Source organism: Hippocampus zosterae, chromosome 6 (genome assembly GCF_025434085.1).
Source record: "Hippocampus zosterae strain Florida chromosome 6, ASM2543408v3, whole genome shotgun sequence".
In the NCBI taxonomy this organism is placed as follows: domain Eukaryota; kingdom Metazoa; phylum Chordata; class Actinopteri; order Syngnathiformes; family Syngnathidae; genus Hippocampus; species Hippocampus zosterae.
In genome coordinates, this window is record NC_067456.1 from 19,495,261 (window position 1) to 19,511,630 (window position 16,370).

At 42.5% G+C, this 16,370-nt stretch overlaps 1 long non-coding RNA gene across 1 annotated transcript; it reads right to left on the minus strand.

Annotated features, from left to right (window-relative positions):
* Positions 1 to 2,559: 2,559 nt before the first annotated feature.
* On the minus strand, positions 2,560 to 3,284 carry LOC127601636 (uncharacterized). The gene is made up of 3 exons (XR_007962607.1): positions 3,156 to 3,284; positions 2,874 to 2,994; positions 2,560 to 2,768 (listed from the first exon to the last, which is right to left on the minus strand). It is a non-coding gene; the product is annotated as an uncharacterized LOC127601636 (long non-coding RNA).
* Positions 3,285 to 16,370: the final 13,086 nt, after the last annotated feature.

Here is a 16,370-nt window from a genome sequence, read left to right on the forward strand (position 1 = left end):
GAGCTTCTAAACCTATCTCTAAGGGAGAGAGATAGGAGAGACCCTTTGCAGGAAACTCATCTTGCTTTTTTGGTCACGACCCACAGCTTGTGATTATCGGTGCGGGTAGGAATGTAGTAGATCGACAGGTAAATTGAGTTTTGAACACGGTTGCTCCATCAGGTTGCTGTATTAGTAGATTACTACAACTACAGTCTGTACACAATGCACATTAATGACTTTGACAAAGCCCCATTCCAACAGTATTACATTTGCAAACATCACTGTAATCTGACCCATCACAAACTACAAGGAGGATGCACACAGAGATGAGGTGAGGGAACGGTGGACATGGTGTCAGAACAACAACTTGTCTCTGAATGTCGATAACACTAAAGAGCTAATTATCGACTTCAGAAAAACAAAATCTGTCTAGTTAACTGTGCTTATAAACACCTAGCCAGATAAAATTGTATCCAACTTAAAATCCTTCGGCATTTAGATCTCAGACTGCCTCACCTGGTCTCTGAAACTCAGCTGTACTACCAACAAAGCACAGCAGAGGCTTAAATGTTTGAGATGCCTGTAGAAATATGCCATGTTCTCTACACGCCTAATTAAATGTTACATGTCAGCGAAAGCGGCCTGAGTTTGTCCAAACAAGTCACGTTCAGCAGAGCACCATAAGCACCTTACTAGTGGAGTGAGATCAGCTGTAAAAAATGTTGGGTTTACACTCCCTTGTGTTTAGGATATTCACAACACCCGTTGCAGGATGGATGTTCTTTATATCATAATAGATTCTGGTCATTCAGCACACCGTCTCTTTACGTACTTTCCTGTCCCATTGCGACAGCGCCAGTTACTTGCTTCAAGCCAATGAAGCGGCTCCTCTCGTCTCCTTTAAATTCAGTTCGCGAGAGGTGCATAGTCTTTGATATTGCGTAAGCAGAAACTGACTCGCTGGATTACATGTAGAAGATCAAAGTACGTAAAGTACGTTGAAAGTAATTGGAAAGTAGACCCGCTTGAGTGGAAGATGTAAAGTTGACCAGGAATTGTCACGATTCGGTTTAGGGACCAACAGGTGGCACTGTAGAGCTCCCTTGGCAGCTGCACACCTGTTGGTCATAGGTAATCAGGGCTATAAAAGGACTCCTGCCCGCACACTCGGTGTCGGGTCATTGTTGTTTTTGCTACTGTCATGTTTGTTTGAGTCATGTTTTGGTTGCTGCTATGTTTTATCTTCAGTCATGATTTTGTTTGCTACTTTGGACTTTGTTTGCTTAGGATTTAGTAGTGATGGGTCCATGAGGCCTCATGAGGCGTGTCGACACACTGACACACTGTGTTGATACTGTGCTGATACTGTGTCACTGACCACTGCCACCTGCTGGACCTACAAGATCCCTGCAGCCAACCCACTTAACAGACTGAACTGACTAATTGTTTTGTATATTGAACATATAAAATATACAATTCGGTAATAAATTGGCAAAAGGTGAAGGTAAGATATAAAAAAAGGAAAAGAAAATAGTAATCATCGCAAATATGTGTTCAAAGGAGTAGAAAGAAGCAAAAAACCTACCCCGAGTCCTACCCCTTCTTATATATGAATTGATCATTGTTCTAAATAGGAAAGAAAGTCTAAATATCAACAAATGCTTTTACCATTATGTATGCTGTACTAATACATTTTTACAACATTAGGTTTGTATATACAGTACATACTCTTTAGAGCACATGTATATGTCGATTTTCTCATATTCATAATGGATGCTACATTTCATTAATATATTAAATAATCTCATCAATGTATTTCTGATGTATTGCTATATTTCATGTGTATTGAATTTATCAGCTTAATTCTGATTTGTGTAGTTGTCTTGTACTACTCTCGAATTCATTTTTAATCTCAGCAAGAGAGTTCCTCATTTTACTGGTCTGTTTCAGAATCATTCCACAGATTTACACCTATTACACATACACTCCTTTGTGTGATGTTCGTTCGTGTTTTGGATTTTTTTGTATAGATTAGTACCCCCTAAATTATGACAACTTTCTCGAATTTTAAAAAGCTTCTGGATCTTTTGGCAAAGGTTATTATTGTGTGCTTTGTACATTAATTGGGCGATTTTGAAGTCATTCAGGTCATGAGATTTCATTGTTTAATTTGATAAACAGTGGATTTGTGGGTTCCGTCCATTTGGAGCCAGTGATTGTTCCGATTGCTTTGTATTGTAGTTTTAAAACGGTGTTTTACTGGCATTTCCCCATATTCCCACACAATAGGTCAAATATGGAAGTAATAAAAGTATAAGGTGTACAAGGATCTCTTATTCAGCAAATCCTTAGTTTTTGGGAGGATCCCCATGGTTTGGGATATTTTTCTTTTATTATCTATTATGTAGCTGCCAGCACAGTTTTGCATCTGCAACTGTTCCAAAAACATTTTCATAAGGTCATTCATCGATTTGATGATGAAGTGTATACAATATCATTCACATCTATGCATTCATTTTGCAACATTCAATGTGTTCAAATAATGTGAAGATCATTTGAATGAGGATGCTTCTGGGCTTTTATTTCACAATTTTTATTGAGAAAAATAAGATGCTCCAATGTTTTAAACTTCAGCCTGTTGCGTCTTTTACAAGCGATTTCTCCTGCTGTGGAGAACACACGCTCACAAGGGACGGATGAGGCTGGCGTACAAAGGAACTCCTTTGCGAGGTGGGAGAGGTTTGGGAAAGTGTGTTGGTCCTTCCAGTACAGCTGCTTCCTGGAACCTTGATTGTCAAACATGGAGGGGAGAGTCAACCAATAATAATTACTGATTGTCAATTAAATCATCAACATAGCAACCGTGAAAAGATGAGTGAACGTTTGTATACCTGGCGTAATACTGGGTGTATCGCGAACTTCATTCTCATGCTTGGCCCGATAATGCCTCAGCATGGTGGAGGTGCTTCTGTTGGTGTATGACAATTCGACTTGGCAAATTCGACATTTCACCTGTAATAGAATGTGAATAAGAAGTAACTAAGTTACCTTGAAATGTATTCGGATTAGAATGGTACAACACATGTCAATAATCTGAGAGGCACTCGGCGAGTGCCTCTCGCCGAGAGGCTCTCGGCCACAGAAGGCGATTTGAATAAATAAATAAATAATACCTTATTCTCCAGGACGTCAAAATGGTCCCACACGGCGGATTATTTGCGTCTCTGCTCCATAATCGGCAAGGCACGAACACGAAGTCTGCACTGACACGAACTTCGACAAGCGAGCGTGAGTGAGGTCTGGCTTGTTTCGGCAGGTGGCTTTGTGTCGCCAAACGACTTCCTTATAAACACTGTGCGGCGGGCTTTTGCTGCGTCAACGCCCTCTGCACTGAGTCGACGCCCCCTGGACTAAGTGGCGCAGCCTGTACTGTGCCAAGCAGCCGATGCAGTCTAAACTGCACCGGTGCAGTCAATTAGCAGCCTGGACTGTGTCAACACAGTCGATGTGTCAATTAGCAGCCTGGACTGTGTCAACGCAGCCGGTGTGTCAATTAGAAGCCTGGACTGTGTCAACGCAGTTCACGTGTCAATCACGTGGCGTAATGAGCCAGCACATGCATCGACACGTGGTTTGCTCTGTGAGCCCGGCGCATGTGTCAATGCATCGGTGTCGCTGGACCCATCACTAGGATTTAGTTTTCTGTGTTTTATCAATACACATCTTCATATACACCCTGCTCCTCTCTCCTGCCTGCTTTTTGGGGTCCACCACCACCATGCAACGTGACAGAATGACCCGACCACCTGGACCCCGCAGGTAAGATGGATTGGTCCCTATTCCACCATGTGCCTGGCGGAGCTCGTTTGCGGCCGACACCCTTCCCCCTTTCAGGCAGCGCTGGTGATGCGGCTGTCCTGTTTTCGTCTCGTCAAGCCGCGTCTACGGTGGGCCGAGCCGCGTCCGCGTCTACGTTGAGCCGAGGCTCGTCACATGTTTGTTGGAGCGAAGTCACATTCACGTCGACGACAAGCCGTGCCACGTCCACGCCCACGTCAGGTCGACCCCCTGTTCACGACCGGCTGTTCCTTGTCCCCCGCTACGTCGAGCACCGTCCACGTCAGGCCACGCCCAGCCAAAAGGATTGCCCTCGCTTTTGTCCCTGTTCCCTGGCGAGGTGAAGGTCACCTCGCTTATCGTTCCTGCATTTCGGCGAGGCGAAGGTCGCCGTCGCGTTTTGTTCTTGTTCTCCGGCGAGGCAAGGGTTGCTGTCACTTTTAGTTCCTGTTCCCTGGCGAGGCAAGCCTTTTGGACCACTTTGGGACGTCTAGGATCCGTCCCTTGAGGGAGGGGTACTGTCACGATTCGGTTTAGGGACCAACAGGTGGCACTGTAGAGCTCCCCTGGCAGCTGCACACCTGTTGGTCATAGGTAATCAGGCCTATAAAAGGACTCCTGCCCGCACAATCGGTGTCGGGTCATTGTTGTTTTTGCTACTGTCATGTTTGTTTTAGTCCTGTTTTGGTTGCTGCTATGTTTTATCTTCAGTCATGATTTTGTTTGCTACTTTGGACTTTGTTTGCTTAGGATTTAGTTTTCTGTGTTTTGTCAATACACATCTTCATAAACGCACTGCTCCTCTCTCCTGCCTGCTTTTTGGGGTCCACCACCACCATGCAACGTGACAGGAATATCACAGATCACCACTGTGAAGTGGACACATGGAGATTGCCTGCCAACCTATTCATGTTCGTGTATGACACCCCCCCCCCCCAGACAATAATGCGTTCAATTGATTTATACAATGGATTATAGGATTCAATATACACTGTTGTCAGATTTATGAATGAAAAATGATGACATCCATCCACATTCACATATCCATGGAGCTCAGAATCTGGTTGCCTGCACCTCGATCAAATTCACCGTAACTGCGCTAACGCCGCCTGCGTCACAACATCGACCTGATTCCAGTGGGCTCATAGTTTAGTCTAATTTCAGCAACCAAATTGTCAGATGTGCTGGGGCCGTGTAAAATAAAATGCCTTCAGTCAGCTGGAACAGGGAGTAAGGCTAAAATACACTAACTCAGGATTGCACCGGCATGAAAATCAAGATGCGGCAGTTTTTAGTTTTTATACACACATGGTGTCTCCAAATATAAAGCCAAATCTGCATTTATGTTCTGTGTTTTATTGGCTACAAAATTGGGTTGAGAGTGTGCAAGTGCATAATAATAACTTTTCTTTTAATAGCGATGCGGACACCCACAGCAACTCCTCTTGTTTTGTGTTGAGTGGGAAGACATTTCATCTGTGCTGTATGTTTCACATACAGTACATTTGACAATAAAGGTTAATCCAATCCAATCCAATAATAAAACATTTTATTTATAAGCGCCTTTCAAGACACTCAAGGACACTTTACAATTACAAAAAAACACAAACAATACGGGTTGACCAGCGGCAACCAAACGTGCCAGCGTTCACTCAACCCGGAAATCAGAAAGAAACCACACGGGAGGGAGAGGGGGAGAAGAAAAAAAACATCCTCATTTTGAGGATCATTTGAGTTAAGCAAAAAACTCCTGCACAAGCATATGACAGTTACAACAGGTCACAAGACATAAACAATGAAGGTGGTGATACAAGGGAGTGTATGCGCAAGTGATTGTCTGGTTGTGTGTGCGTGTCATGCCGCAGCTGGTACGTCACGGTCCTGACATATCAGTCTATGGCCGAGAAGGAGGAGGTGATGGTGGGGGACTTGCTTCCGTGCGTACTTTCATCAGGGGAAGGTCGAGATAGCAGATGTTGTTTTGGTAGCAGGCTGCGCAACAATTTAAAACAGCCTTGAGTCCGTGGCTTATGTCTCTTAAGTGGCGTTGATTAGCCAAATCCATGATTTCTTTCAATATTTGAGCACGGATTTCAGTTTCTCCAAGTTGTTGACCATCTTGCAGTGATGCTACAAAACCGCAACAGTTTGTGGTTGAGCACAGTCTGAGTATGAGTGTTGGACATCCGCACTATGCCATCGTTTGACCGGCAGCGTCTTCACTTCCAATAGAGCCGCTCCCGTCGGTTGAATTTTGTGATAGATCAGGAAACTGCTAACACCAAACGGCAGCATACCTGTTATCGGAAGGCCGAAAATGTAGATGTCATCCACATCCTCAACGGACAGTGTTGACAGGCACACCATTCTCCGCTTCCTTCAAGGATCTAGGGTGTACCCGGCAGCAAAAGTCCCCGAGGGGCAAGTAGGCTCCCCACTGCCTGCTCTTTTCATCGAGAAAATTTTGTCGATGGCATCGAGAGACCAGCCAACCAATTCCATGTTTGTTTTTAGGATGAAAATAGGACAGGAGGCTAGGAAAAGTCAGACAAAGACAGCACATGGACTAAGTGGCGAACAGGGACGGGTGGGGGTGGGGGCCAGGAGCAAAAAGCAAAAGCGTCCGCCTTCGTCGAGAGCCAAGCAACGACACTGTACATTTTCCATGTATATGACAATAAAATAAACTTGGACTTGATCATGTGTTAAATTTAGAACCTATGATTTGATCGATCTCACTCAAATCACGTGTGTACCCGACTTCCCGCTGAGAATCAGATGGTATTGGCTCTAGGGTGTTGTGACCCAAATGGATTACATTTTGAAATTAACTTGCCCGGCACTGTTAGTCACACAGTGAGTCACATAATTGACTTTCATGCGGCTGACGTGGGATCTCTTCCCACTCAGTGTTCCATTAACAATAGCCTTATGATTGACTTGTGATCAGTCCAGTGTAGTCTATCCTCTGTCTCGTTCACTCAGTCAAGAGAGATAAGGCCCAGCCTTCCTGTGACCCAACACAGGATAAGTGGTACGGAAAATGGATAATGAATGGATAGATTTGTCGGCCTGATATCTGCCTGGCAAAGTTTGCTGACCCGACAATTAGTCATTGCCACAGAACACCAGTGGTATCATGTTCTGCTCTGTCTTTGTTTTTGTTTTCAACACCAGCTGGAGTGGAGGGCGTGCCTCTTCAGTGGCCCATCTGTTTCTAATTATCAATCAAGCCTTGCCATGTACTTAAGGACTGCCAAGCTAGCTAGTCGCTGTTGCATGTTTGACATTGTTTGCTGTTTGCCCAAGTGAAAATTTCTAAATGCCTAGTTCATGGTTATCGTTGCTTCGTTTCAATAGTTTTCTTGTTTAGTTTTGGACTGCTTGTTTTTCTTGGCAAATTTAAATTTCTTGTAGTTGAACTTTTACCATTTTGTGTTGTGTATTTCTGGGAATCAAAATGTATCTGGCCATTTTCAAGCGTTTAATTATTATTTTTTTTAATCATATTGGCTTGTCCTGGGTTTGTGTCACCAGCGCTTTATACTATCTCGGTCCTTCGTGTCTCTGTAAATATATATATTAGAGCTGTCAGTTTAGCGCGTTTTTATTGGCATTAATTTAAATGAATTTTAACGGGATTGAAAACTTTCTTGCGAGATTAACGCGGCACACGTCACAAGCGGATGTTACGTTGCTCTATAAATACACCAGAAACAAAACAACAAGCGCGCTGCAGAAGTCCACGCCCATGTCTGTTTTGCCAGCCGCGGCAGTGCGAGACACCGAAAACAGATACTTAAAGTGTTTATGAATGGAAAGTTTACATTTAAAAAGTCACCATATTGCTCCACTGACAAGACCGAAGTTATCTGTTCTTCTCTCTCTCTGTATCATACAGGTATACGATGTATGCCACTGACGCGATTGTTACTTGTTTGGAACCATTTTGTGTGGAAGGTTACAGTGGTCTGTGTCCATATTAAGGGTGTGGAAAATAATCGATATTAATCGATACATCGATGCGCACGTCCGCGATCCGAGTGCATCGGCTCATTCACTGGGTACGACGCGATTGACGGGTGAAATCGCGATTCATCACGATGCATTGATGGGTATCGGTAAAATCCGATTCAATCGCCGTTTTATTCATGTTAAACGTCACATATATGCCCTTTCCTAGGCGCAATGAATGCACCATCATTGCTTTGCGTTTTGTGTTGAATACGGACGGTAGCCGTGCGTCACATACAGTCCAGTACACAACGAGCGAAACATTATGGAAGTTAGCGCACGCAGCAGCAAGGAAACTACTATATTTAATGCAGCCGCAACATTCAAATCTTATGTTTGGAAATACTACGGCTTCGAAAAGAAAGACGGAAAGCTTGATAAAACCTCCGTAATTTGCAAGGAATGTCGCACTAAGAAGCCATACAACGGCAGTACCACAAATATGCAGACCCACTTAAACCGATGGCACCAGATCACCGACAAGTTTCCCTCCCGCTTCCCCGCCCAGTTCCTCGTCGGACACCGCAGAAACTCTTGGTAAACCAGGTCAGGATCAGAAAAAAATCGCCTCTTATTTTGGGAGTCCCCTTGCAACTCACTGTGACCGCGCAATGGCTATAACTAAGGCCACTGCTTATTTCATATGCAAAGACCTCCAGCCTTAGCGTGGTGGACAACGAGGGTTTCAGACAGCTCGTGCACGTTTTGGAACCCAGGTATAAAATACCAGACAGGTCTGTGTTCACTTACAAACATATTCCCGATGTGTACAACAAAGTGAGAAGTGAGATTACTGTGTCGCTGAACAGTGCGCAAAGAGTTGCACTTACAGTGGATGGGTGGACATCTTGCGCTAGAGATTCATATACATATATATATTATTATTATATTTCATATAAGACACTCAGTGAGAATAGTCTGTTTGTGTTTACACTATAGCAACAGCTGTGAGTCTCAGATGCCAAATTGTTTACATTTTCTTTGCACAAAACCCAATTGTGAAAGGGCTTAAATAAGTTGTTTTACAAGTTCTACTCTTTATAAGGAATAAAGTGGTATCCTTTTTGTAATACCATACTGAATTCCATATTTTTAAAAGCTTTTTTTCTTTGCTTATTTGCATCATGTTTAATTGCACAATATCGCAACAAATTGCATTGTATCGTATCGGATCGCATTGATTTGAACTTAATGTGTATCGAATCGTATCGCATCGTGACGACGGTGAAACGTATCGCATCGTATCGCCAGAAAATTCCATGTATCGTTTAAGTATCGCATCGCTGGCAGTGGATCGTGATGTGTATCGAATCGTCCTCAGTGCTGAGATTCACATCCCTAGTCCATATAAATAGAGCGGGTGGAGCTTCTCTGTGTTCGTCTGATAGCGATGGTGCGCTACGGTGGTAGCGACCTAGCGAAAGTAAAACGTCTCCAGTGTTGTCATCGAACCAAGTGTAGTCATTCGAAATTAGGTCTACACAAAACCGTAGAGAGACTTCCGCGCAAGAAGGACCAACACAATCAACATAGCCTGACTGACCCCCCCCACCCCCCTTCCAGAATGGTTTGCCCCTGCAGCACGGGGGAAGTGCGTGTGCTTGTTTGTACGGCCAGCACGGTGTCTCGTTATTCTTCAACAAACATACAGAAACAGACTGCTGTGTTGAAAGCAAACTTGAGAAAACGAAGTTTGCAACCATGGTTTAAATCCACTATAGGCGGAGTACTAGTGTACCTTAGATGTGCACTTTATAATGTTATATTGATCTGTTTTGAGTTCATAAAAAAAGCTGTTAGAGCAGCGTGTGTGACAAAATGTTTTTTTCACCGTTATTGATGGACAGTAATATTGTGTGAGAGATTATGTGTGAATAACTGCACCAAGTGAAAATTTGTTCACGTAAAGTTGAAAATCGAAATTGTTATTTCAGTAAATATTTGCATTTGGCAAATAGAAAACTGATTCATGATTCCATGTTGATGAGAGCATCAAAATGGGGACAAAATATGACAAAAAATGTAAAACAATTCATAAATGATAAAAATGTGTGAGTAATCACGATTAATTTTTTAGTTCATTTAGTTAATTATGAGAGTTGCATTTTTAATTAGATTAAATATTTTAATCGTTTGACAGCTCTAATATATATATATATATATTTTTTTTTTCGGACTGTTATTTGTCTGAGTCTACGTTGGTGGGATCCACTTGCCATCAGGTCCATTTTTGGATCACATCAAGTGGAGGAATCCTCTCTGCTATTCATTGATTTATAAATAATTTATGATTATTTTATTATGAGCCCTCAAGGAAGATTTTAAACGCTGCTTTATGTTTCTTTGTTGCACACCATAAAGAGGAGCACACTCCACTCATGCAGGCATGCAATGGAAGGTGCTGGAGTGGCTGAGCTGAGTTTAATGCCACATCTAGGAAATGAGTTGGCAGCAAAGTTGTTGCCCCAATCGAAAGTGCTAATTACTTTGGCACTGGACAAAGTAATAGAAGCATATGGGTTTTTTCCACTCTACTGGCCTCACCAGGTTGATACTTGTTGAAACTGATGTTTCCATAATATTTTGATGGGCTGTCATTATATTGATTTCAATTTCATGATAGTGGAAGCTCTTATATTGGCCAAGCAATCACTGGACCTTAACCCAATACAGCATATATCTTACCTCCTGACAGGAAGACCAAACAGAGAAACCAACAAACAAGGAAGAACTGAAAGAGGCTGCAGCATTTCAAATGAAGAAACCAAAAGTCGAATGAAGTCAATGGATTGCAGAATTGATGCAGTTATTGCGAGAAAGGGTTATGTCACCAAATATTAAATCTTATTGACTGAAAGACCACAAACCCCCCAAAAATTGAAGGCAATTATATAATTGAGAATTGGCGTTATTATGTGACCAGCTGTGAGCAGATTTATTTACTCCATGAAATGTGCGCGACTACAGCCAATCAGAGTCCAGCTATTCCTTCTAACTTTGGAAGTTGAAGTAAACAGAATCCACCAATAAATGAAATAGGGAGCAGTAAACAGAAAGTAAGAGTAGCAATGACCCAACGTAAGCCATTGTGCAAAGTACGTCGGCAAAAACAGGCAGTAAACCTGTTGAATCAATTGAATGCAAAGTTGGTACAGTCTGCCCATAGACACACACACACACGGAGGGAGGGGGAGGGGTTTAGGGGGTATGCCACCTACTGCCCGTACACAACTGGGATGGCTCTAGCACAGCCGCGACCCTTATGAGGGTAAGCGGCTTTGAAAATGGATGGATGGATATATAGACACTGGAGGCCATTTTGGTTTTCCACAGCGTTTTCTGTCCAGAAAATTGGTTTAGGAGCAGGTGGCAAGGCTAGTCATAAAACTACCAGCGTCAAATGGTCAAATGTACTGGCAAATACTCATGCTACAATGAGACACACTCAAGCAAACTTTGCAAGGGACTGAGCACTCGATGACACCAGAAGGTAAAAGCCTTGTCTGAGTCATTAAGACATCTCAGGTGACTATGGTAATGCAGTATAAAGACTCAACCTGTAGTATGCACAAGACACATCATCCAGCACCTATAAGCACTGCCCTTGGCATCCAAGAAAAAGAAATCGCAGGATTTCACTGCAGGCGCCGTATGCCACAAATGAGTTCGGGCACTCGCATCACACATTCCTATAGCACTTTACATGACAAATGACTCAATAAAACATGGAGGTCAATGCCTATATTGTAACACAAACCCTCTGCCAAGAACAGACTCAGTTGCACAAATTTGGAGTTGGAGAAGACAGCAAGTAAAAAAAAATTGTCTTGCTTCTGGCTGTTTTCCTCCAGTTGCATCATTGCATGCCAGCGACCATAAAACTTGCACAAACAAAAAAAGAAAAAAATGTAACGCTTGTCCAACTAATAACTATGAATACTTGAATATTTGAGGTTATTTGAGAATTTCTGAGGACAAAAAAAGTTTTGTCAATGAGGCTGATGGGTCCAAATCAACATTTCCCTTTGTATTTTCAGTTCACAAGCTCCTATCATTTTCCGAACTTTTAGTAACTCATTCATTTATTTTAAAACATTGCATTGTTATCCAGATCTACTCAGATCGCTAAGAAGTCCAAACCAACTGAAGTCGGGCGAATAAATTGCAGTTTAGGTTTTACACAACAAATACATCGCTGCAGCCATTAAAATAGTCCTCAGCACGGAAGTGAGCAAGAGGGGATGAAGTAGGGAAAGAAACTAGGTCAAAAAGAGATGCAAACAGGTACAAAAGAGTAAAGCGGGTGATTGTGGATAAGATAAGAGGGGGTGAGGGTCAAAGAGTTGATTTCTTGATGTGACTCCCTGATGGTGAGGACACGGTAGAGAAAAATAGACATAGAGGTGTTTTAAGTCAAGATAGGCTTTCTTCACGGAGCTTTCTTATCTGATGGCAGAGAGGAGGTGCAGATGGTGGAGGTATGCAGCAGGGATGGGTGTTGTGAGGATGCACAAGATCTCCGGGGAATGAGGGAATAACAATATTGTAAATATTAGCGAGAAAATTAGAATTTGGTGCAACAATAAGAACAAAAAGACAATAAGAACAAAAAGAATGCAAGCAGACTCAGAGAAACAAGATGAGGTGAGATGTTGCCGTGAGCAGGGGTGCCAAACTCATTTTTGTCGCGGGCCACATTATAGTTACCGTTTCCCTCGGACGGCTGTTATGACTGTGTAACCATATAAAAAAGTCAAGAAGAACGGTTTACTCCACTTTTGTTTAAGTAACTGTCATGAGTGGTTTGGCAACAAGAAAATGCTTACAATATCTCTCGTTTATTATATATGAGAAGTTGAAATTTGGAACAGATCTTGGCAATCATCATCGAAGCTGACATGTTTGATTTGCTTTCGCGGGCCATATGAGACGATATGGTGGACCACATCTGGCCCCCAGGACTTGAGTTTGACATCCCTGTTCTAGAGAGTAAAAACGAATAACACAACTGGCGGTCAGGAGCGAGGCAACTAGATGCAGATGTGCAAGGATACATTTAGAAGCTTTTTACTTGAGCCGGATGGAATTTTAAATTGCATCACAAGATGGGGTCTTAATAGCATGCCAGTCTCACTATGCACTACAGATTGAAGCTTTGAAATTGCTGCCTGCCTGCAGCACTTAAGACAATCAAAATTTGCAAGATTGTCAAGCAATCATAGATGGGAGGTTCTGAACTGTCACAAATGCTTACAATTAAGTGAAGTAAAAAGGCAAAGATTACACTCGTGTACTCATAATTACATTGCTTAGTGTGCTTTTCTATTGATGTTACTCTCCAATTTCAGTTGTTACTATCCAGGCTTGTTCAAGAAGCTAATTATGCTATTACCCTATCACATATCTATTCCACTGGTAAAGTCAATAAAAATCACTTAGGCATCCTTTAAAGAGAATGCAGTCTCCATTTTCTCCCTCTGAAGGCCTGAATAGAGTGTCCTCTAATGAACATGAATTTGTTTGAAGTGTGAAACATTCCCCATCAGATTTAATGGAAATAATATAATAATTTCCACACTGTCAAAACCATAACACCTACATTGACTATACAGGCAATGTCTGAATACTATTTTTTAAGGTTCGTCATTGTTAGACATATGTAATTAAGTTGAACTGCTGTTAACCGTAAAGCATCAAAGCAAATAAATACACAGGGCCCTATTTTTGGAGACGGTGCACCAGCGCCTTGGCACAAAAACGGGCATATCCTGATTTTCATGTCGGTGCAAGATTTGCCGTGGTTCCCAATATGGCAGACCAGTCATGCGCAGTCATGGTGTGTAGAGGCACAGGCAAACAGATTCTGAGCTCCGCAGACACGTGTGGTACATGTGAGGCCTATTTGATTCAGAAATATGTTAACAGCAGGCATCCAACCCGCAGAATCAGAATCATCTTTGCTATACAAGTGTGAAAAAAACACAGGAGGAATTTGTCTCCGGTAATTTGAGCCACACTAGTATTGCAGTACCAAGGAACTGCAAGAAAAATATATACATATATTTGTGTATGGTAAGTGTACCATTACCACTCTACCATGTACATTATGTAAAACCCTCTGAATCATTGTGGAAAATAATTCATTGAACATGCATTTATTTATTTATGATGTCATACTGGCCGGCACAACTGTGATAGGGCGCACACAACCGATAGGCGGTGTGGGTGGTCTCTAAGTATTCACCTCACCGCGCAGATGTGCTTCCGCCATGTCAAGACTCAAGATTGCGACTACTGTGCCGTATTGAAAGGGAACGAAAGATGATTGGCACAGACTGAAGTCAACTGTGAGCACTTCCACACTGGCGCAGCCAACCTGCTTTACAGTTCTGCAAATGTATCTTTTTGACTGACTGGAGGCAAGTCACGCAAGAAAAGAAAAAAAATGTCAGATAAGAAAAAGTGAAAGATTATGCAGTGCTTTGATGGCCAAAGGCGGTCAGTTCTGCCGTTGACAGCAACAATAAGCTAATGGGCACGTCTGAGAACATTCCGGACGGTAAAACTCCTTGAATGTACAGCAGACACGTCAAAGGCTGTATTGTGCTTTTATAGATGCTACATAGTGCAGTACTAACAATATCCATCTCACACACCACACACACACAAAATGTGCCTATCTTAATATCCACAAGTGAATTTTACACATTATTAGGGGCGTGCCTGTCAAAGGAAAACAAAAGCAAATGAAGACATCTAGTTTTGCTAGAGTTAAAATCCAGTGAGAGAATTTAAGTGTAAACAACTGACTTTAAAGTGAAGTCACTCCTAAACATATAATTGCGGCCGCATAACACGCATTAGATGCATTACATGCATTAGAGACCAAAATGACCAATGGGTAGCTTCCCGGCGCCTGAAAAGCAATTTAGGGAATTGGGTGCCTCGCTCATGGGCAGCTCAACTGAGAATGCAGTTGGGGGATTTTATTCAGTGCTCCTGGTGAGCCAGACCGTTTATATACTGTACATTTGTCATCATTTAAAATGTTATCACAAAGGGTGTCGCCGAGCTCGTGGCAATAATTAAAGCCAATTATACATTTCCCATATTAAATATGAAAGGAGAGTAAATCTGATTCTTTGCTTCCTGTTGTTGCGTGCTTGTTAGAGATGAAATCCTGTAATAAGCATCAACAGGATTGGGTGACGAGACAATGCAAATTATTATCATCCAAGTCTTGTCAGTTAATGGAAAAAAAAAGAACCTAATTAAGAATCACTAAACAAGTACAAAATGTTTTCCTCACTGTGTCCAAGGTCACAATACCAATTAATGTTTTGTTGCTGATCTCCCTTTAGAGAAGACAAACTACTTAGCTTCACGTTGTCAACTTCGATGTTTTCTCATTAGTTTTGCAAACCACTCGTTCACCATTGCCCCGACGGGATGCCTTTGCATTTCTGTTTGAGATTGATTGCATCTCTTTAAATGGGATTCAACAACTAAAGACTTGAGCACAGACCTATTTTTTTAATGCACGATGAATTAAATTGCTCGTTATTATTTTGAAATAAAATTTGATTCAGTTCTAGAACACATTCGGGTGAATGGAATACAGTATTGTTTTTTTTTTTAATCCTGTTGAAGGTATGAATTTCAAAATATCGCAATATATTCACCCCATCAGTTATTGAAGCAGTGAAATGCACTTTTGTAAAGACAGCTTCACCCATCCATTTACTGGATTCTGCGGGAGGCTAATTGATTCATATTTTAACTCGAAGTCACAATCAGTCCAATGAAAAGAGTCTTTTGAACGTCCTTTTGACTCACCAAGTGGGAATGCATGTCATAGAGGGTGCAGGAAGTGTGTGTGTGTGTGTGTGTGTGGGGCGAGGCTGTCGCATTGGCAGAACGACTTTGCCTGGTTTACAAAATCAGGAGGAAGATTTCATCTTGCGTGCTTTTGGCGGAGAAGCGCGTGCTTTCCGTATGACTGGAAGGCATCATGAGACATCAGGGGCTGGCCTTTCCCCCGTCCATGCTACCTTGGAGGCGTGGCACAATGGTAAATTGCAAATGGACTGTCAGTTGTATTGCACTTTTCCATCTTTGTTACTCAACACGCTTCACACTATTACTTCATTCACCTACAGGTAACGCAGGACTAGGAGCAACTGGGGGGGATCAGTGTCTTGCTCAAGGACACTTCGACACAGTTGCAATGGCCGGAGATGGAACCACCGACCACCAGGTTGGGGAAACAGCCACTCTACCACTGAGACATGCCACCCCAACTTCAGCCCCGCATCATCCCTGTACCGTTTGATCATCTCTCTCCAACCGTGGATTGTTGGTGTCATCGTGAATTCACAGAGCAGACAGTGCTGAGCGGTATATGCGCATATACACCAAGAACAACAGCGTGTAAGATGGGGGGAGTGAAGTGACTGTGAAGTTAATTAGAACATCCTGTGTCTACTTCTCTCTGCCTTCCTCCCTCCCCTTTATCTCTGAGAAGCTTTGATGTGGCT